General features: G+C 34.3%; 1 pseudogene; it reads right to left on the bottom strand.

The window, feature by feature from the left end:
• The window catches only part of LOC109073507, a 78247-nt pseudogene that overhangs the window by 40558 nt on the left and 13599 nt on the right, over positions 1-24090 (bottom strand).

Genomic DNA, 24090 nt, shown 5'->3' with positions numbered 1-24090 from the left:
ACAATGATTTACTTGCTGCACAAATCTACACATTAGTGTCCGTTCCTGAATATGACCATCTACTCTGCTATTTAACTCCACCTCCTTCTGTGCCTGCTTGTTTTTTATACATGATTCTGCCTATTAGGAGTGTGAGCACAGATCCGGCTGATACGGGTATAAACAGCATATACAGTGGGTATCCAAAAAGATTGATACCACAAATATTTTTTTTTCCCTGTTTTTACAAATTATATTAGCACCTTTAAACTGTCTAATATGAAATTTACCACCATTACTCCAAAGTTATTAGAGTTCATTTTTAATAACTTAATTAACTATTAGCAGGTACAACTTGTAAGAGCGCTGATCACTGAAAGCCTGTCAAAACAGCAAACCTGATTACTGGATTGAAGTTTATCTTCATCACCTCTGATTGCACTAATACTGTCAAAAAACACAAAAGTGAAAGCAGACTAATTGTGGAAAACATACTGCCGCTTGCCATTGAAAAGGGATGAGTTCACACCAAAATGAAAAATTCTGTCATTATTTACTCACTCTCATGTTGTCCCAACCTGTATTAATTTCTTTCTTGTGCTTCGAAAAAGAATGCGAAAAAAAAAAAGAAGAGTATTTTGGGAAACCAAAAGAACAGTAAACAGGTTGCTGGTCCCCATTAACTTTGGTGCCTGCAACAAATTTTGGTTACCCACATTCTTTAAAATTACTTTTTATGTTCAATAGAAGAGTCACAACCACTTGAGAGTGAGTAAATCATGACAGAATTTTCATTTTTTTTTTTGCCAGAGATTTTCAGCAGTTTGGACTTGAATGAAGTGAGGGAGGAACCTGCACGTAACCTTTCCACAGCCATTTGTTTTCATAGAAGATATTGTGGACGTATCACTTAAAGGATTGGTCTAGTAATATATCAATTATCGCAAAATTGCTGTATCTTGATTTTATCGGTATTACTGTATATGACTCATTGATTGCTCTTTCAGGGGACTTTCTCTCAGATGTTTCTCCTCAAATTCCTTATATGGAAGAACAAAAAACCTAATTAGAAATATCTCATATTGAAATCTTTGACATTTGACTATGTGCTATAATGAGATCTTTTGTAAATCTAAAGGATAAAAATCAAGAGATCTAATCAGGAAAACGCATAGCTGTCTAGGACACAACACAATTGATCTATTAAACAAATACCATTCTTGGTTTTACTTTCCTATAGGCCAAGACGTTGGTGTGCTCAAGACTCTCCTTGAGCGATGTGAGTATTTTTTTCTGCTGAGGGAACCCGAGTGAAAGAGAATTAGGACATCACCCCAGAGATTAGGACCCTCATCTACTCTGACAGCCAATCAGAAGGACAGCTTGACTTGAGTGTTGAGGTTTTTTTTTTTTTTTTTTTTTTTTTTCTATCTTTTGATGATAGAAACTTTTGAAAGGGAATTTCAATGTGGAGGATTACAAAAGTCGGACAGATACAGGAGGGAAAGGAGTGAACCCTTCTTCGAAAAGTCTTAAAGAAGAGTTCAGAACACTTTCTGCCATCCAGGAGCCACTGGTAATAGCTTTCTTTTCTCTGTCCAAACGATAGGATACTGGAGTTTCACAAAACTCATTTTAGAAATTGAGGGGCATCTATATAGATAGATAAGATATGACCCCGGACATTGAAAACTGGGAGACAGTATGAACAGAGAAATGATAAGTGGTTTTATTTGGGCAGCTCAGAGAAGCGGGGAACTTGACAGGCTACATTGATTTTGGTGTTTGTGAGTCAATTCTAGGTGCTATGGAAACTGGTTTGCAGACAGTAAATCTGTAAAAGTCTCCAACTGTTCAAATAAGAATAACAATGTGAGAATCAATGTCCCAGTGATCTACAGAGAGCTTTCTCAAATTGTCATTAAGCAATAAGATATTCCTTCAGAGAAAATGGTAATTATCGGCTCTGTTGGAAGACAATCTGGCACTGTGTTTAGAAAATAACTACTATGATGATCAGAAGATCCGAACACCTAAAGGTCTAAATGACCAAAATCTAATAGCATGTTATGAGTCATTAATAAATATGCAATAAAATTAAATAACTAAAAAAAAAAAAAAAAAAAAAAAGTAATTTTATGTCAATATAGCTATTTTTTATTTTTGCTATAGATTTTATTTAAATTATATTTGAATATGGTTTAAATATTGAATAACCAAGTAAGAATACCTCATGTTTGGATAATCCAGTAAATTTAAACTTCAGAAATTAACTGTTACTTTCATTGATTTGATTATTTTGGATAGCAAAAAATAAAGTAGCCGCAATTATCAAAAAATAAAACTTACATTTTCTGGCAAGAAAAAAAAAAATTTATTACACATTGATTGATGCTTCTACCTCAGAGGACTTATAAACATTATATAAAAAAAGTTTAACTTAAAAGGAAATACAAATATTGCTATTTGACAACTATGATAAGTTTAAAATAATATAAGTTGAAGTTGAAGTACTAACGACTCTATAAACTGAAAACTAAATAAATTAAAAAATAATAATAAAATAATCGAAATAGAAAAATAAACAAGAAACATAAAATAAAAAATAATAAAGAAAATATTTTAAAGGCACATAAAAAGGAGACTCATTTAATGACAAAATAATTATTTTTGCTTGAAAATGTCATTTGATTTTTGTAAATAGGATTTAATTATTAAATAACCATGCAGGAATGCCTGTTTCTTTGGATAATCCACTAAATTAAAACTTCATACATGAAAGGACCTACGTTTACTTCATGTCATTTGATTATTTTGGATGCAAACCAGAGGATATATCCAATGATTCATATTCATGGCATTAGTACAAAAACAGCTTTTTAAATAACAATTTCAAAACTGCCTAAAAAGACTTTTTATTAATTTATTTATATGAAGACTATCACATAATCACACTATGGCAGTACTGTTAGTTATACTAACTAAGTCTTTTCGCAGTACGGGCACTGCCCTGGAATAAGAATGGATCCTGCTTGGCAAGCTGAACAGAGCTAATGATGAGACTTCATAAATCAAAAAGCTCAAAAACTCAGTGTGACATAAATCTCTGTGATGAAAGAGTCTGAAAACACATCAGACACTGGCTTTTACATAGGACGGCGCAAACCCAGGGTTGGGATAATTAGTGTACCATTTCTAGTCATGATTGTCAAAAAAAAAAAAAAAAAAAAGGACACCCCGAATTTGTGTAACGGATTCAATACTTTTCTGTCTGTCAAGTGAATCACATTATCTGTGAAATTAGCGATTCAATCCAGTCTTCAATTAATAAAAGGCAAAATATGTTGAAACGAGAGTGCCGCTGCGGTGAGTTCGGCCACCGCTGACACTAATGTGCAGTTGCTCAGAAACAAATGACAGCTGAGCGTAAATGTAGCTGTTCACGTGTGTGATGGCCAAAGTACCAAAATGAGACTGAGTGACACATCTGTAATTCAGAGTGAAAATCTGACTGGCACACATTCACAGTCTGGTGATGAGTGATGCTCATGCTGTCAATACTCTGTTGTTTAAAAAAAAAAAAAAAAAAAATTAACCCATACGCTTCCTTTGGCCACCTTACCATTCGCATTCAAAGATGTCATAGGCAGACTGGGGATAAAAATATCTCAGATATACTAACATTATATAATTTGATAGAAAGCAGTATACTGGCGCACTTGTAGTATTTAAGCTTGGAAATCATGACAATGCCACATTATTCTTCAATACAAAATATATATATATATATATATATATATATATATTATATATATATATATATAGCAACATCTATATATACGGTGTTTTTGTTCTTTTTTTTTATATATATATTCAATCAATACACGGTGTTTCCCTTGCTTCAATAACAAACAATTGTTTTTATTTACTATTAATATATAATAACCAAACTTTATTATTTATTTATTATTATTATTACTATTATTATTATTATGATTATTGAGAACAACACCTTTATGAGCTATATCATACATACATAGCAAACATTTTCCTACATAAATACTATTACTACTACAGCTAATAATAATAATAATTACAAAAACTATAATTACGAAAAATTGCTACTACTACTAATAAAAACAACAGCAAATTATAACTAAAATAAATAATCAATAACAACAACATAATATTTAGTTTATTATTATTATTTATTAGATATTATCAATTGAAAAAAAACCAGCTTTAAGATATAGAGCAACATATATAGCAAATCGTTCTATTATTATTATTTGGATTTTTATTTTATTATAAATATATATATATAATATATATATTATATATATTTATTATATATATACATATATATATAATATATATATATATATATATCTATAATCAACATTACTGTATATTCTCAAAATAAATTAAAAAAATAAAAGTCAAATAATAGTGAATAATAATAATAATAATAATAATAAATAGAACAATTTTGCTATATTTGTTGCTGTATATCTTAAAGCAGATTTTTCTCAATTGATAATATCTGTGACTGGCTATCATATAATAATCTGTGATAAAGGAATTTCCAGGGAGCAAATGCTCATCTAAATGTGGTACCAAATTCATAGCGAGCATCCTCAGAGTCATTAGTGAATCCTCTCTTAGTCCAGCCTGAGTGCGTAATATTATGACAGCTTTGCTAGAGACCTTTCATTATGAAACACATTTAATCATCCTCATCTCTCTCACTCTTTATCACTCTCCAGGGACCTTTTCAATCAATTAAAGCTTTAAGGCTGACCCTGATCAGTGTGAACATGAGTAGTACAAGCTGTCCATGGAGTCCATGCGCTGGAAGAGCAGAGAGCTCAGAGCTGCGGCCATTCAATCATTGTCTGAGCTGGAAGCCTTTACGAGATACATATCCCATTCAAAAGTTTGGAGTCACTAGATTTTCTTATAATGTTTTTGAAAGAAGTGTCTCAGTAATTATGTCAACTATTATAACAATTTAAAATAATTGTTTTTAATTTATTTTAAAATGTAAATTATTCCTGTGATAGTTAAGCTGAATTTTCAGCATCATTACTCCAGTGTCAAGTGATCCTTCAGAAATCTTTATAATATGCTGATTTGCTGCTCAAGAAACACATTTTTAATAACATTTTACTGCTAAAAAAAATGTATTTACTGACACTTGCTAAAAAGTTTTCTCACCGTAATAAAATTATCAATTTCATTTAAACAAAATTTAGCTGACAATAACAAACTTCTGATGTGTCTTAAAAGAAATTTTATCAAACTAAATTAATAAATCTGCTATAATGTTGAATATTTACGAGGCACAATTTGACTGGTTTTATTTTAGGGCCTATCCTGAATATATATATATAATTTTCAAAGCGTTTAAAATAAATTGCATTTATTTATTTAGCAGACTCTTTTATTCAAAATATAAGTCCATGTCACACAACTTTAAGTGCCTTGCTTCTTTGTAGTAACGATATAATATAATATAATATAATATAATATAATATAATATAATATAATATAATATAATATAAATATAATATAATATAATATAATTACACCACATTTTGTCAGAATGCTGTAGTTATGGTATCTAACCCAGCTTGACCCTCTGGACTGACCTACTATTGTTCTGAAATAAGTTTGTAATTAGCAGGACTTCTCAAGAGACAGAGAGAGAGAAAGAAAATAGACCCCTCCCTTCTATCTCTGTCATTCACAATAGAGATTTATCAGTGAAGGTGTTTATCAAAGTTTTCAGAAAACTCCAAATTAATCTCTAAATTGTTATCTCTATGCCCAAGCAGTGAAGACACTTCTTATGTAAATCATGACCTACTAATGCTGCTGTTATCAGACATAATGCAATTTGCATAATTGTCCCCTCATTCAGCAGCCCAGCTTGTTTAAATTTCGACCTTTGGCTTTTGGTGGGTCAAAACCTTGTATAAGTCATGAAAACTCCATGAGTGGGATTTGCATAAGACAAACTCAAAAAACTCCATCCACGTTTCTAAGTCAGAGACAGAATTCAAACATGATCATTAAGAACAAAGGTTTTCAAGATTTTTGAACATTTGTTAAAAAAAGACAATCTCTTGAGGGGCTCATCAAGACTGCATGTATAATGATCAAGAATCCAGTAAAATCAGTAATATTGTGAAATGTTATTTCAATTTAAAGTAAATATTTTCAATTTCAATATATTTTAAAATCTCATTTATTCCTGTGATGCAAAGCTGGATTTTTAGCATCATTACCCTCGTGGTCTTACCATTTGAAAAGAACACCATTTGTTTGAATCAGAAATCATTATAAAACTGTAAATTTTGATCAATTCTGCAAAAGAATGCAGCCTTAATTAATAAAATGAAAAAAAAGAAAAAAAAAATCTTATTGACTCCAAAACTTTCGAACAGCAATGTATATAACTATATTCTACACGTCATAATAATGTGATTTCACCTATAAATCATATATATGATATAATGTGCTGTAAATATGATATTTGCAGTTTTGTTCCTTTTCATTTTTATTACTGCAGAAAACAGAAAAAAAGAAGTCGTATACCCCCACAGAGTATGGTATCCTCACTCACAAGAGTACTGAGCATGTCAATCTTTAAGTAGCAAGAAAAACACATCTTTATGTTTGAGCCAAAAACACCTTCTCCCACATCAGTACGATGCATCTAGACATCATGAGCTTTGGGAATTTGGCAGACAACACATTAGTTCAACTTATTGTGCAACATCTCGACATAAACAGAAAAAAAAGGCCTCTGACACAAACACAGAAATAGTTCTGTCTCCATTTACTCGACTTCATGCTGATACTGTTCTCCTGCTCGAAAACTTTTCACACTGTGATATAGGATTTTGGTCACACAATACTATTCCTCTATCATTTACTTGCAGGGGGGAAAAAATGGTTTGGCAACAAAGGCATCACATTCAGGGCATCGGTTGAAAGCTTAATCTCTCAGCACAGATGTGTAGGACTCCTATAATTCAAGCATTTCAAGGGAGCTCAAAGACGCCTCCATTGCCATTAAAAGATTCCCCACAGTGCTGGCACTAAACAGAGGACACAAAAAATAAGAGACCAAAACTCAACTCGTGCACATTGATATAATGTCAACATACTGCTTTCAAAACATGCATCCATTACAACTGGGAGAGTTCAGCTTCAAAATCTTCTCCTTGGCTCTGTTTCAAAACCTAGTGAACTGCCTACGTAGGCAGCATCTAAAGGCATTATAGACACCTTCCTTTCATGAGTTGGGGGTTGTTTCCAAAAGGTATAGGCAGCATAATTATTCTAAAATACCTTCTATGTGTCTTTCAAAGGTAGTATCGTTCTAAAATACGTTCTATGTGTGTTTCAGTGGTAGTATATTTTTGATGGTTTACACGGTGCTTGGTTGCTTGGTTGAAGGGTATCTCATTTGTTTTTCAGTCGTGGCATTGCTGGAACGAGAATCATTAGTGTTAGTTGTGAAAGTGCCTAACCATTAGGCCACGACTTCCCCCACAAATGCTAAACTTAAAAGTTCATTACAAATATGTAACATAAAAAAAAATTATATAACCAGACATAGACCTTGTAAAATATCAAAATTTGATTATAATAGAATTTATCACTATGCAATGGTATTTCAAGAATAATGAAATAAGACTTGTTCCATTTTGTATATAACATAAATCTTTAAACACTGCATCCTGAGAGAGCTACACACCTCCATTATCTTCCCTCACACAAACTGTATGACAATCCTTCCTGCCTTAAGTATTAGATCGCAATCAGAATGAATTACAGCGTCATTACAGTTCAAATGCAGTGGGCTGATGCTGCGTGGACTAGACATGGAGAGTGATCCAGTTTACCACAGCATCAGACAAACATGCATATACATCGTTAGAGCTAAATTAAAAGCCCTTCGGGGTTTGCTGGCCTGTTTGCTTTAATGTTGCTTTTGAGGCCTGGCTAAAAGGAAGTAATTCCAGGGGAGGATTCCTGTCATCCATACAGGGCATGTTGACAACCACGGCCGCATTTCCTATTGATTCACAGCAGAGAATTCATCCCTCACACCCACATACAAGACCAGAGCTGAAAAATACATACATTTGCTCATAAAATATATAGACCTGCACTCAGACTCATGCACACACTCCTATTGACACACACACGCATGGTTTTTCACCTCAGGCAATCCACCCGCAGAGGGACTGAACAAGTTCACTGACACCAGAGGAAGGAAACAGTTAATCAATATGCATGAAGGCAGAGAAAGAGAGAAAACAAGAAAAACTGTTTCACAGGCAAGACTGTCTGTTTCACCAAACGAACGGCCGTACTTCCATTCAGTTCAGTCATTTATGCACTGACCCTTGATTTAAACCCGTCCACTTCAGCAAAGTGAAACTCTTACTTCTTCAAGAGAAATGGTACCGCCCACAGTAAGAACAATACCAAAACAAACTCAGCAAGAAGATGGGTGCTCAAGCAACAACATTTCTGAAATTTGCTTAGCGAAGTCCCAAACTGCCAACCATAAAACACTAACATTTCCTCTAAAACTCTGCAATCAAAGTAACCGAACGCAAACACACTAACTCAATTTTTACCAGAATGCACTGTATAACCTTTCATTTTCATGCATGCTGAGTCTAAAAGAGAAGGAAAAAGACAACGTGCAGACTATTTCTGACAAGCCAGGACTAAAAATCTGTGACATTTGCATAACCAAAGACATTTGCAATTACAATTGACCAATTAGGCCATCAGAAGCTTTTTCGAGAAAGAAGGCCCTCATTATGAACCCAAGAATCATAGCAAGTGGGTCAGACAAAACAACACAAAGCTGGTTGGTTTAAACCTGAGCCAGAAGAAAAAAGAAAAAAAAGAAAAAACAAAAAAAAGCTGAAACAATGATGAGGAGATAGGTTTACTGGTAAAGTCAAGACAGTCTAGCGCACACCAATCCAAGGATGTTATGTTTGGTTTAATGCAAAAATCATGAGTGCAATAATCACAAACAAAAACAAATAATATGAATACAAATGAAATCATTTGACAAGTTATTTAAAATACGGTTATCACTATCTATTAATGATTTTTTTTTTTCGTAGGGCTTCATCGTTATGTCAGTAGTTTGCAAAAGTGATGGAATCTTAACTCATTTCAAACACACTGATTCAATTCAGAGACAAAAACATGTAACTGTCGGGGTTACAAGTTGACACGTTGAATTATTCACTTAACAATGCTGAACAACGCTCAGAAATTAAACAACTGCCTATCTTTAAGAGTCACTGAATCATTAACTCATTCAGTACAAAAAAGTGACTGTTAGTGAGTCATTGAATCATTCATGCATCTGATTCATTCAGACACACTCATTCAAATCAGGAAAACTAAACAAGTAACCGTCCCATTAAGGCTTAGTCATTGAAGCATTCATTCATATGATTTTTGTTCAATAACACTGATTCATTCAGGTTGACTATACACATGTTTTTGGACATCCTTCCATGTTTTAAAGTGTGCCTTTAACGGAATGCAAACCAGTGACTCATTGAATCATTTACACCCTCATGTCGTTCAAAACCTGTATACATTTCTTTCTTTTGCAAAATGCTGGGAATCAAAAATGTATTTGCTTAAATACAATGAAAATCAATGGGAACCAAACTGTTTGATTACCAATAGTCTTCAAAATAATCTTCTACCAAACAAAGAAAATCATACAGATTTGGAAACAATATGGGGAGTACATAATGACAGAATTTTTATTTTTGGGTGAACTATCCCTTTAACATCTTGCACTGTTTTATAATAAGCAATAACACATTCGCAATTGTCTTTGCATGATCTACCAAACGCTGTGACATAGTTATATCACACCACATTACAGGAAAAACTATACCATTTCGAAAACAGCTGCGTTGCTGTCACTGCAAAATGTAATGAAGTTAAAGGGTCTTAGTTACTTTAGTTAGTTACTAGACCCCGAAACTGGCTGCTAGGATAGAACCTTTAGGACAGCGGCGGGGATTTTGTTTCATTAGCACAAGCATTTTCTTTTGTGGTCCTACCTGCATGAGGTGCCATCAGAAAAGGAAACTTGATGGGTGAGAGTGAGAGCAGGTGGAGAGGGTGAGCAGAAGAGACAGATGGTCCCTGGGTCACGTCAAGGAATCCAATCGCCATCATGGCTGCTGCTTAGCCAGAGCGATCCGTTTTTTAGAACTTCCTACTTGCTTATGCCCACAGGACAACCTGAAAAGAGAAATAAAGTTTGATAAAAGAAGTGAATTACTGTGCTTTGTCGAATAATACCATGGATATAACAGTATTTATGGTTGGCAATTTTCTAACAAAGTATGTGCTCTGAAATATTGATATTGATGGCTGTACTTGAACAAGGATGGGGAATATAGTCCCCCAGTAAATTCAGGTAATGTGAGTCTGTGTCGCTTTTTTATTCCATCAAGCTGTCTATTTAAATTTACCATTAAATCCAAAATTTTTTTTTTAATAGAATATTGAGGTGTTTATGATTTATCTGTGCACACGATTATTTTATTTTTTTTAATTAATGATTCCTCATAATGTTAATAAATGATACTACAGCATAATCACGTGAGAGTGCAGCAATTACCAAACAGTCAGTTCCCAGTAGACAAAATCAAGTGCCGCCATTACATCTTTTCTCTTTCAGGAGGCAGTTTCACAGTATGCATCATAATATGGAAGATGATCATAACCAGTGGTGTGTGTGCAGGGGTATCCACAGCTCGTATGGCGTATACCCCACTTCTTTATCAGTCAGCATTGCGTCTCCTTTATACCACATCTAAATCCCCTCTGATGCACTTCATCCTGTAGTGTCCTGCATTAGCCAAACAAGACAGTCCAGCCATGCAAATATTCCCTGAAAACACTCAGGACCGAGGCATAAATACGTTCATGCAGGCTATGTTTCATTCATACTGGAAGCCAGAGGGTGCGCTTAAGCAGAAAGTCCAAGACGGACTCGTAGAAGTAATAACTTCTACGAGGAAATCCCTAATATGGATAAAGGAATTCTATTTGTAAATTAATTATATTTGATTATTTCAATTAGGACATTTCTGTCCTCCTCACTTTCTGAAATGCTTGCTCCCACCCCAGTGTCAGGGCTCGAAATTGACTGTATGTCATGGGAGAAACAGTCAGTCACACATAGGAGTAGAGATGTACAAAATTCTGGAATCACATTTTTTTTTATTTAATTATTTATTTGATTATTATTTTTTTTTTTAATTAATTTATTTAATTTCAAATAGAGATCATGATTATGCAATGATGGTATAACAGTCCAGCTAAACAAAATAGCATGTAATTTACTAGAGTTTCGACAAAATGTTTAATTGTTGCAGTCTATTTATTTACTTTATTTTGAATTATTTATTGCAAAAAATCTGCACCTCTTCTGTGGCTATGATCCTTGCTCCATGAAGTCAAACAGCAGAAGTAGAAGTTAAGTGACAGTGTGCAAATACTACTGGCTCATTTTGGGGTGAACTAAATATGCAAGTCTAGTTTTACATGTCACTGTTTTTAACAAAGGGTTTTCATAAGTGCTGCTTAAAACAATTGTATGGGGGTAGAATTGTTGCATTATTCCAAATAAATCGATTATGATCCACAAATAAATGTAAAGAGATTTACAAAAAATTAAACATATTGACAGATCAATAGAATGAGAATCCACGAATAAATCTCAGAGTTTCACAAACATGTGAGACTTGCAAATAAAAACTATATTCACAAATATCTTTTTTATTTCACACACACAGCTCTGCCTGGCAATTTATATAGTTGAATCGCATTCTGTGCATTTGTAGATCGCTGTGCGCATTTGTGGATAGCTTTGCTGTGCATTTGTGGATCGCTACAACGTATTTGTGGGTTTAGAGACATTTCTAGGCGTCAAGATGCTCACCACAAATCCACACAATGTATGCACTCTACCCAACCGTCTCTACTTAAGCCCAATTAGATAACAACACACTATGCTGAACCAATCGTAGCACGTTCTCGCTATAAACCAATCACGTTTTGCTTACAAATCAGGGTGGGAGCAGATCATTTGGCACCCCCTGTAAGGAAACTGCATTCTATGGACACTTCTTTCAAATCAAGCTGAAGTGCTGTTTGTGTGGTTAAAAAAAAAAAAAAAAAAAAAAAAAAAAAAATAGATTGTGGAGTATCGAATGTTTCTTTGTATTTGCATCAGGATCAGTGAATGAGGATAAACTCAGGATTATACACAAATTTATGATTCATTCACAATCACAAATCCCTCTGGTGGTGGGGAGGGGCAAGTGGTCGTGGGTTAGAATCAAAGATATATATTTTTCTTTCCATCATGAATGACCCTTCCAGTAAGGTGTTTGTATCCAGTATAAGCTCCTTGATTTAAAGTGCTGTTTTCTCTCTGGCATTTTCAAAAGGCATGTAAAATTTTTAATGTCTTTTACTGTAAACAATTTTTATGGCCCTTATATGTCCTGATTTGACGCCCATGAATATTATGATAAAGTTATTTTAGGAAGAGACTGCCTGATTGTAAAGCAACAACATGATTGGTTATTACAGCGAGGCGAATGTGCTACGATTGGTTCAGCGAAGTGGTGGCGTTATCTGATTGGCTTGAGTATGACGTGTGGGTGGAGTCCACGCATTTTGTGGATTGTCAGCGTTCTTGACGCTAGAAGTGTTTTTTAAAATCTTACAAAATGCACAGGGAGCCACAAATGCATGCAGCGATCTACAAATGTACAGGACGTGATTCACAAAAAACTAAGGGCAGGCAACAAATTGTGTTTGTGACAAACATGATTTTATGAATATGTTTTTTTAATTGCAAATCTTCATTTTTTAAATTTGTTTTGTGAAATTAATGAATGTTTGTGAAACTCTGAGTATTTTAGTTTGTTGGATCCTCATTCTATTTCTTTGACAATATGTTGAATTTTTTTGTAAATCTCCTTCACATTTATTTGTGGACCATAATCTGTTTATGTTGGGAATAAATGCCACACAATTCTACCCCCATACAATTTGGGGGCATAAATAAGTAGAATACACCACTTCTCAAGGCAACCACTACAACCACTGATCATAAACTTCCGTTTAAACGCTGAACTTGAAAATGCACAATGTGTTTAGGAGATGTTAATGTTATTAATTCCTGAGTGTGTGTTTTTAATGATTTTAATCACTTTTTGATTCATTTTTCTAATCACTTTTATCACCATCTAAATTGCCCTAAAAACATAAACATGTTACTATAAGAAAAGTAAATAGGGTTCAAGCAAATAAAGAGTCATATAAATAGCAGATTGTTTATCAATTCTTATGATGTACATCAGTGGTAATAGTATGTGTATTCTTCCCACCGGATGTTGTGTGCAGGTCTGTGTTTGTTCTATGTTTTAACTGGCTGCCAAAGATATTCATGGGCCTTTTTTGCCTTTGGTGCTACATCAAAGTGTTGAAATCCTTATCACAATTGCAGACAAGATATGACGTGTAATAGAATTACAAGTGTAATATTTCAATTGTTTTTGGACTGGGACAGTTGTTTCCATTATGGCAAAGCATCATGGGATGAGTAGTTTACTCAAGTATGTGAGACGTACTTATACTTACTCAAGTCATTTCCTCAAGTATAACTAAAGTGGAGGATTTAGGATTTTTATTTATAGTTTTTTTATTTTACATTGTACATATCCTTTTATTTTATGATTTTCCACATTTTTTAGATTTTTCTCTGTTTGCTTTGGTTCATGGTTAGAGTTGCCTAGGAGGAGGAAACATGGGGAAAATATGGCAGTTCAAAAAGTGCACTGAAAAAATGTTTTAGGATTTTCTTCGAAATAAATTTCACTCAATACAGTAATTACAAAGAATGTAGGCAAAGGACAAAAAGAAAAAGAACGTAGAAGAAATAACATAATTACATATGTGTGTGTGTGTGTGTGTGTGTGTGTGTGTGTGTGTGTGTGTGTGTGTGTGTAATATATTATTACTGGGTATAGTACTACTGCATAGTATATACCTTTTCTTTTTTTGCAATGATTTTTTGAAAAAATTTTCTGGTTTCAAATTATAATTTTCATGTTTCATCTGGTCGCATTGTTTCATGATTTAGAATTCATTATTGCCAAATCTATGTGAAATGCTTGGATTGGAAGGGAGAAAAGTGGGAAAAATAGGGCAGCTCAAAACACAGTAGATGGTTTCCCGTTATGGTCATAATGCCACCAAACTTCACTGTTGTTGTCAAAACCATGATGATGATCCATTATTAGTCAACCGGGTGAGCTAACACACATGTGGCTCGTTCATCTCCCGCTCCGTCTCATTTTCAGCGCCTGCCTCCGTCCCCTGATCGAAGGGAAATGCTATTTGCAACTAACCTTGAAGGAGATCGTTGGAGTGAGCAGGCGTTGGTGTTTCTTCCACGCTGAGCAGCTGAAACCTTATCTAATGGTTACGAGTGGGGCGGATAAGAACCAACCATAGCAGTTAGCGTGCACATGTACCACACTAAAAAATCAGGCCACTGGGGAATATATCATATGGATCGGCTCCAGCACATCGACTCTCCCATACTGCGAGAACGCTTTAGAATGCGGAAAAACAACTGAGGGTTGTGGGGAGGAATACTCTGTCATCTGACAGCTCAAGCAAAGGGTACGGGACTGCAGATTAAACTCTACTAACCTTTTTACATGTAGCTTGATAATGATAAATGTGGATCTAACCACTTCACTTAAACACCTAGCCGCTGGAGATGAAGTGACAGGTGCACAGATCACATAAACAATGCATCGTTCATCAAGAGACACTCTCCACAGACATAGAAACCTTGAATTATATATCCACCGGGGGCTTCCCTCGAAACGCCAGCCCAGCACACACCATGTAACTTAACAAGGTAAACCTCAAAAGTAACAGGGTGTTCAGAACAGCACTCATGATATATAACACTTCTTTATTTTGGTGCTGGGTGCGCCTCCGTTGACAGGTTTAAACAAGGATGGAGAAACACTTATAAATACTGCGTGTGGCCAAATGCTGCCAGAATGGCCCTTTTTTTTCCCAGTCTCGCGGGGATCAATTATTGCTGTTCTCCTTAAGTGTCCTCAACCTTCCTAAATAAGGTCCTTACAATTTATTTCTTTCCCAACTATGTTTGTATCCACAGCCAATGATTGTTTTGACAGCTCCCTATGATAATATACAGTATATCTATAGGATCCTTGAATCTACAGTACGAGTTGGTCCCAAAATGGTTAAAGTTTTATTTGATTTTTGCTATTGAATGCTGCAATTAAATTTAAATGTAAACTTTAACCTTGTTTTTCACATTTTATTGATATTATATATGACAACTAACGCATTTAGATCTCCAGAACACCGTTCAACAGAGGTCCTATACTAGAATATTGAAATAATATTTTCTATCTATCATCGTAACGTTATTAATAAGAATATTTATAAAGATATGATAATGTAAACCAAAAAAAAGTGAGAAAAAATGTGATTACGATATAATAGTTTTTAACACTTTACATTACAACTTTCCTTCAGTCATATAACAAACAACAATTTGACTACTAATAAAGTTTTTAATAAATGTAATCTTGTTTAGATATAAGACAGCAGTGTCATTAAAGGGCATGCAAAGTGAAAATAAAAAGATTAAAGGTCAGTGTAAAAAAATACTAATTAATGTGACCACCATAAATTGCTAGCTATGAAATGAAGACAAAAAAAAATAATAATGAATAATTTCCACTATAGCAGTGGTGGAGACTGTGGTGTTTATGGTTAAATAAACCAAAAATGTTTAAAATAATTGCATATTAAAAAGTGTTTCTGTTAATTGACAATAAAGCTGAAAAATATACTCAAATATCAATATTTAAAAACTTGTTTTGAATGCTGCCTTGGCAAAAGTTTGAAGTTAGAGTACTAAAATCGGACGTGAGAACTAATTATTATTATTATTCATATTATTATTATTATTGATTAAGATAGATAGATAGATAGATAGAAGATAGAATAGATAGATAGATAGATAGGATAGATAGATAGATAGATAGAAGATTAAATGAAAATTAACATATTACAAATATAAGCGAATTCCAGATAAATTAATAAATCCTACAATAATTATACCTCAATAATCATAAAATACTACACTGTGATGACACGTGTCGCAGAAAAATGCAGAAATTCTACTATTATAGGATGTACTGTAATATACTATGCTGTACCTGTGTTAGTATACAAATTAAACTAGTGAGAGTGTAAAAAAGTGTTTTTAAGCAAAAACTCACAAACTTTTAAGATGTTTATTTTCTAAAAGTCCACAGGTCTAAAATTGCTAATAGGTGCAGAAACCCCCTTGTGTGGTGTGTGTGTGTGTGTGTGTGTGTGTGTGTGAGGTGTGTTGTGTGTGTGTGGTGTGTGTGTGTGTGTGATCTCGATTTTTATATTTACATAACGTCATGCAGTGATTTTTGTGTGTGGGTGTGTTCATGTCTGAGTGTGATATGTTTCTAGCAATCTCTCAAATTTCTTTCTCTCAGGGGGTTCTTGTTTCCGAGAAATTGAGTATCAGGAAGATTTCAGGCCAAGACAAGGGTAAATGCAGCGGGAGCCTTCAGGCGCTTCTAGAGCTGTCCGCTCCTGCTGCGGAGCTGAATAATGGCGATGTGATTGCACTTATGAAGACTTTTCGGCCACTTATGGTGTGCTTCAGACTACCTAGACCATCATCTTGATTCACAAAGAGGCTCAGTGTTGGATTCTCTGTCTCTCTCTCCTCACATATGCTGTCCTCCCCTGTTCCCCCGCCCTCATTTTACTGGTTAACAAACCACCTACCTTCATACCCTCTTCCCTGAAAACAATCTTATTTTTTGCTGATTATGCTACCTGTCCTCCCCAGACTCCTCCTGCAACACAACGGCCAGATAAATATGCTGAGCCCCTCTTTGTTCAGTGTCAAAGTGGAGTCGGACGGTATAACTGCCTGAAGAAGAGGCTTTTCATGCAGCAGTCATTTATAAAGTTAGTTGAGTAAGAATTTTGGTGGAAGCAACAACAATTTTAGTAAACATGGTTTTAAAGTCAACATGAAATCAAAATGCACACTATTTCCCCTTACTTAAAGAATAGGTCCATAGTTCACCCAAACATCACAATCTGTTTACTCACTCCATCCTAACTCTCATGTCTTTCCCTGAACCCGTATGGATGCGGAAATCACCATCAAATCTCCATTTTTCTGCTTTTGCATTAATCATAGGATTCATTGATCTGAACTTATGCACCAACACATGGCCAAAGTTTATCCACAAAGGATGCTTTTTTTCACTCCAAAAATGACATGCATAAGCTCAGATCCTAAGATCAGATAGTTCCAAAAAGAACCACAAAACACCGTGTGTGCTATTTAAAGAACCAAGTTGACAGCAAAAAGATTGAATTCAAGATTTGCGGATTCAATAATTTACAAGCCATTTTTAGAAAGTTGAGTAAAACTAGCGTCCATATCACAAAATTACACCGAAACTCTAAAGGTATTCACGGGCAACCTGTCAAAATAAAGTCCGGTTTTGATTTGAAGTCTGTCTTTCAGTTGAATGTACATCTACTACGAAGAATCTACACTACTACTAAAATAGGCTATGAAAATGAACAAAACACGTTTTTTTAAGGAATAATCACACAACATTTCAGGGGATTTTCCATGGTGTTTAAATTTTTAATAGTAAATCCCCTTTATTTTTGCCAAAAAAAATAAAGTTTGCTTTATCGAAGATGACATGAAATTACTTGTTTTTATGCCTTCATTTTGATACCCAGAACAATTTAAATACACAACACCAGAATGTAAGGGGAAAATAATAAGAATCTGCATTCAAATAATTAGACATGGTAAAAACACCAGAATCTGATAACAATAAAAAAATATGGTGAGAAAAAAATAAAACATTTCATAGGGCCCTACAAAAGGCAGGTGAAAGTCTCTGCTTTTCAGATTTTTCAAACCCAGTCTCTAGTTCATGTAGACTGTATCTAAAGCACAAAATTCAGTGATTTTTGGCACTGCAGTTGCTTTTTTGGGATCTTTTTAAAAATTAAAATCCAGGCAGGCTTAGGGGTCTTGGCAGAGGGAGAATGCATTTGCTGGGCTACAACCAGGTGCCTATATGTATTGATTTGAAATTGTGTTTGGGTGGCTGATTTGTCTTAATGGAGGGCAGAAGTATCGCTGCATGCTCTGCATACATATTTCCCACCAATGAAAGCACTTGCATGGATTTTGTTCATATTATGCATGCAAATAGTGACTTGTGGCCAAATAAATATCAGGCCAAATGAAACTGTGTTTTGAAATGTAGTGACCAGAGAACAGAGATTCTCAACCCAGGCTGACTGGAAATGCTCTGTGTGTTTCCATCTACATGTCTGCAAAAGTACAAAAACATACCTACTGTATACATACGTACCATTTCACTGCTGGTTCCAGGTAAAATGAACTCTAGAGGTAGTAAAGGGGCATATTATCGATGAATAAAGGTTTATTTTGTATGCACAATGCTATGATATGACCTCAAAACACTTTTATCATATAAAGCGCATGATTTTTGCGCCATACTGTATGTTGCCTTCTCTGATGTAAAGCATTTCTTCTACACACAACTTAATAAAACATTGTCACAGTCACGCGTAACTGCTTCAGAGAAAATTTAACACACTATTTAGAGGCCAAACCCATATCTGCAATGAAGAAAAAGTTGATATAGTTTATAGCGTATATTGAGGACTTGTGATCTGAAAAGTGCAGCAGAATTTTCCAAAGCTACGTATTTCAGGATTTGTAGAAATGTAGGCAGTCATGTATTCCAGTGAGCCTGGGTTGTGGAGCGACTAAATTAAGCTCAGTAATCTCAAATGCATCTCATATAAAAGCCATGGAATAACATCTCTCACATTAAAGGGTCACAAATGTGCACTCAAAACTCAACCATTACCATTAAATTCTTCCATATATATCAGCAATTGTCCCCATCTGTGACTAATGTTTACTTCCAAGTAATGTTAAGGGAAACATCTGTTAAGATACTTAAATTAAACATCATAAAGACCTCCATCATGTCTAATGAATAATAAATGGCAACTATCAATACAATTCCTATGGGTTTGGTTGATGTGCAATATGGTTTGCCAATATGGGTTGCTTAAGACCCCGCTCAACAGATTGTGCCCTTGAAAATGGCAAAAACACTTTTCGAGACATTATTTCATTCACAGTCATTATTTCATTCACATCCTGGAATACACCAATAAAGCTGTGGAGTTTCACAGAGTATAATTAGTATTCACACATAGTCTGCAGTGAAAGTGTGTCAGACAAATCGATGTTTCTTATTTCAAAAGTATTCTGTTTGAACTAGCTGGAGTCATATGTGATGGAGCGTGTGACTGTTGCACTGCGGTGGATTCTTCTGGCACAACTAAAGTAAACAGAGTTTCTTTTTATTTTGTACACATTTTGATGTGCTAGCATGGCTGGCGTGTTATTGATTTCATTCTTTATCTCTAATGATGTAAAAGTATTTATAAAATTTTGAGTTTTGTTGCTGAATCTCTCTGTGGCACAAAATCAAATGCATGAAACGTTTCCACGTGAAGGTGTTTTAAAGCACCTCATTAAATTTCCCATGAGGGTTTCGATGTGATCCATTCAAGGTGGGCCAAAACGCTTCAGTGCACACTTCTAAATCGCCTGCTCAACTTTTAAACTCTATTTTCCAGAAGCCGCGTATTTCTTGACAAGGCAACCAGAGTGACTTTTCACGTTCCATTAGGTCCTGTCAATAAGACCAGGCTAAAATTTGTGAAGATGAAAAATGAGATTTCAGAGCAGGTCTGTGAATCAGAGGAATGGTGGGTTAAAGTAAAAATGACTTTTTGGCCTAGAAACCACACTGTAGATCCTGAAAATGCACACAACAGAATGAGTCCTTCTCATGAAAGCCCTCAGGAAGCATTTGCAATGCTTCCAACCATTAGATGATAAATGAATGACCGTGAGCGAGCTAAAATAAAGCCTGAACTAGTTCGGTTGCCTAAATCACCGTTATTTGGAGCTATTTTTTCCATCTCCAGTTTTAAATTCATAAATTGCTGCAAAACTCACATCACGACTAATTGCTAAGTTTCATTTTAAAAAAAAAAAAAAAATAAATACAATAATAATAAAAATACTGGAACCAATCATTTTCATGTAAATTTCAGTGTTTCCTGCACCATTATTCTGCAGTGTTTGGCATCTTTACTGATTCTCTACAGTTGCAGCAGCAAATGAAATAAAGACTGGTCACTGTGAAATAATACAGACACTAAACAGAAGACATATCTTTCTCTTACAACATCCACACTGGTTTGCATGAAGAAAACAAAAGATTCTTGAAAATTCTTTAATTAGTAGAAGGTTGAAAACAGCATTTGAAATAAAAAATATTTTAAAATAAAAATTTGAATACTTGAAATATAAATATTTTGTAACAGAATTTTTTACTGTCCCTTTCAATCATTTCAGTGCATTCTTTGAATACATCCAATTGCATTGATTTAATTCATGCCGAATAAAAAAAAAAAAAAAGAGTATATATATGTATATACAGTATATGCACATGCTGCTCATAAAAATAAAAAATATATATTATTATATATAAAATTCCATTGTTTCCAGGCTTAAAAATTGTAAGTCACTTTGGATAAAAGCATCTGAAAAATGACTAAATGTAAATGTAAAATATCCCTCATGAAGACAACACACACTGTTATAATTCAATTCAATTCAATTCAAGTTTATTTGTATAGCGCTTTTTACGATACAAATCATTACAAAGCAACTTTACAGAAAATTAAGTTTCTACAATATTTAGTAGTAGCTTATCAGTGGTGACTGTCAGTTCATGTGCATATAGCAGAAATGTTCAGAAAAAATCAATAAAAAGACGTAAACAAACAGACGATTAACACTATTAACAGCAATTATGCAATCAAACTTATAGCAAAATGTGGTAGTTCTTGTATGTAAATGTATATTATCTGTAATTGATGATTTTCTTTTTGTTGTAAGTCCAAAAATGTTGATGTTATTAGTGATTATTCATGATAAAATATTGGTTTATCGGTACACGACAGCTGGCAGGAGTAGTATTATGGATCGATACCATAGGACAGGGATGTATACCTTCAGAAGGTGGAGTTTAATGGCCCCGAGGGTTGAAACTGCACTGAAGATGAAAATATACGTCTGAGCTATTCCACCTTATATTTTGTACAGAACACATTCTTCTTATTTCCCTTTGGTTAGATGTAAAACACTGTAGAACACAGATTATTAATGCTGGACTTGAATGCACGGCTGGCGGCACATTCTGTGCTGAGTAGATGAAGAATGTCAGAATCTCAGGAAGTTATTTGCTTCAGATATTGATTTGCTCTGTTTTCATTATGCCACGATTGTATGTTCGAGTTTCCAGTCTTGCAGCCTCACCAGTCATTTTCCAAACATACTCTGTTCTAAATGCATTTTAATTTGGTCTTGCATTATTGAAAAAAAAAAAGAAAAGAAAATTAATAAAAACGTTTAATTAATATGACATGCAAATCAGTAAGTTTCCCTCCAATGACATGTGTATGGAAGTCCTAAAAGGCCATAGATTATTATTATTTTTCTTTCTTGTTTTCTCGTGATCACAACAACTTGATTTTTTCATGATCAGGACTTAATATTATCTTGATCTTCCCGGCAAAACAAAAGTCACTAACAGGTGGCAGTATAGGAACTGAATATGATGGGGTGTTATATACTTACACTTATACTTACTGTACACATACTTCTTTGTGATCGCTATAATTTGTGGAGTATTGTTCAGTAATGACATTTAACTTGTAAATGTTAAATGCTTGAATATGATTATTTTGCTTGTACTTTGGTTAATATGATAATTAGCTGTTAGCATTACGTTGTTACTGCTAGATGACTCATCACAGTTTCACTACCGCAATAAGTGGATTATGTTGTGTTTATCTAGGACGCACTTCAATAATGTATTTGTAATGTGCGTCTTTGTTCTTATTTTACATTTTTATTGTTAATAATTGTCTCTCCATATTACCATATGCTTTTTATGCTCTTCTGTGTAATGTGAACAGTAAGGATTTGATGTGTTTTTTATATTGAATGATTAATACACGTAGAAACAGCGCATTCTTGTTGGCGCGGATGATACAGAAGAGCATACGCAGCATACGGTGATATGGAGAGACACAGAGGAGACTGTTGACAAAGGAATTATTTGAATAAAGTCATTATTTTTGTTTTCCTCACTTACAAAAAAGTGTTATCGTCGCTTCATATTACCCAGATTGCACGTCTGATGGCAGATGGAGTATTCTGACAACGACTTTCATACCTTTTTTTGATGTTGACACTGTTATTTATTTGGCAGTCTATGGGACAGTCACAGTCCTCCCGGTTTTCATCCAAAATATCTTAATTGTGTTCCAAAGATGAACGGAGCTTTTACGGGTTTGGAACGACATGGAGGTAAGGGATCCCTTTAATCGTTGTATTTTCTACATTTCTTTGTAGGAAACCACACACATACTCACAAATAAATACTCTTCCCAAACAGCATCCCAAGCTCGCAACACACATATCAGTAACAGCCTATCCTACATGACTTTAAAAATTACAAACAAATGATGTATAATTTTATTTCAAACGAATGAGGAAAATAAAGTGAGTTGAATCCAAGCAGTTCTAAAAGATTTTAGAATAGTTTTCTGCATGCTTTGTTGTTAGACAGTTTATATTACAAAATAGACGATTGTTAATTACACCAAAAAAATGTTTAGAGTACTGGGGGGGGGGGGGGATCAACAGTGATTCATTAGCCTATATTTATTTATTTATTGTAGATGTTATTACTGAGCGAAAGCAAAATGTGCTGAAATATACCCAACATACAGTAGCGCACGGTTTATCTTTCGATCAGAAGCACTTTAGAGTTGCGTTTGTTACTATAGCAACAGTAGATTCGTTGCATTGTGTTTTGACACATTGAAGTTCATAACAAAAACATGTCATTCTTACTGTTGCCACAAGAGGTGTTAAAGATTATAGTGTCATCTTCTATATTTACACATTTGGCAGATGCTTTTATCCAAATTGGACTTTAAAGATAAAATTTTTAATCAAGGCTAAAAATTTTAAATAAAGTTCATGCATCTTCTGGGAATTGAACTCATGACCTTAGTATATGGCTAAGACCATGCTGTACAGCTTGAGCTACAGGAAAGTATAAGGTTCCACAGAGAAGTGTCTCTTTCATCTGAACTTTCAGGTGAAAAATATAAGCTAATTATCTCTTTCAGGTAAATTTCCAGGTGCAAAATCTACCATCTTACAGTTGTCTCTCTCAGCTGAAAAATCCACCAACCATCTCTTTCAAAAAAAAAAACAGTCTTACGAGAATCTTAATGAGCAAGTTCAGCATGATTATATCTGAACAGTAATACCAGAATATATACTTCTGCTTGTGGATACTTATTTCTACTTGCAGTTAAGTATCTTTAAAAAATAATATCTTTGCAAAATGTGATGCCACTAACCAGTGAAACTGGTAAATCCAGTGATTAGTTCTTCTTCAGAGCGCTCGTATCAACCCAGTACCAGACAGCAAATAGAAAATTCAGATTATATCGTATTTGGCAGTTTTGTGTGCAACATGCATCAGAAGATCTGTTAAAGAAATGTGGGCGTGACGTGAGGCAAAGACTGTAGATGCAGGCTTATTAAAATCGAGAAAGTTGAGGAAAACACTACAGTATGACAGACATCAGCACTATGAGAGAAAAAAACACAGTCCTTTTTTAGACAGGCAAATGCTGTGAGTGCCGCATCAGTTTATCTTGAGAATATCT

Source organism: Cyprinus carpio, chromosome A12, assembly GCF_018340385.1.
Source record: "Cyprinus carpio isolate SPL01 chromosome A12, ASM1834038v1, whole genome shotgun sequence".
Taxonomy (NCBI): domain Eukaryota; kingdom Metazoa; phylum Chordata; class Actinopteri; order Cypriniformes; family Cyprinidae; genus Cyprinus; species Cyprinus carpio.
Note: the sequence above shows the minus strand (reverse complement) of the source record. Positions and strands in the feature narration are given on the sequence as shown.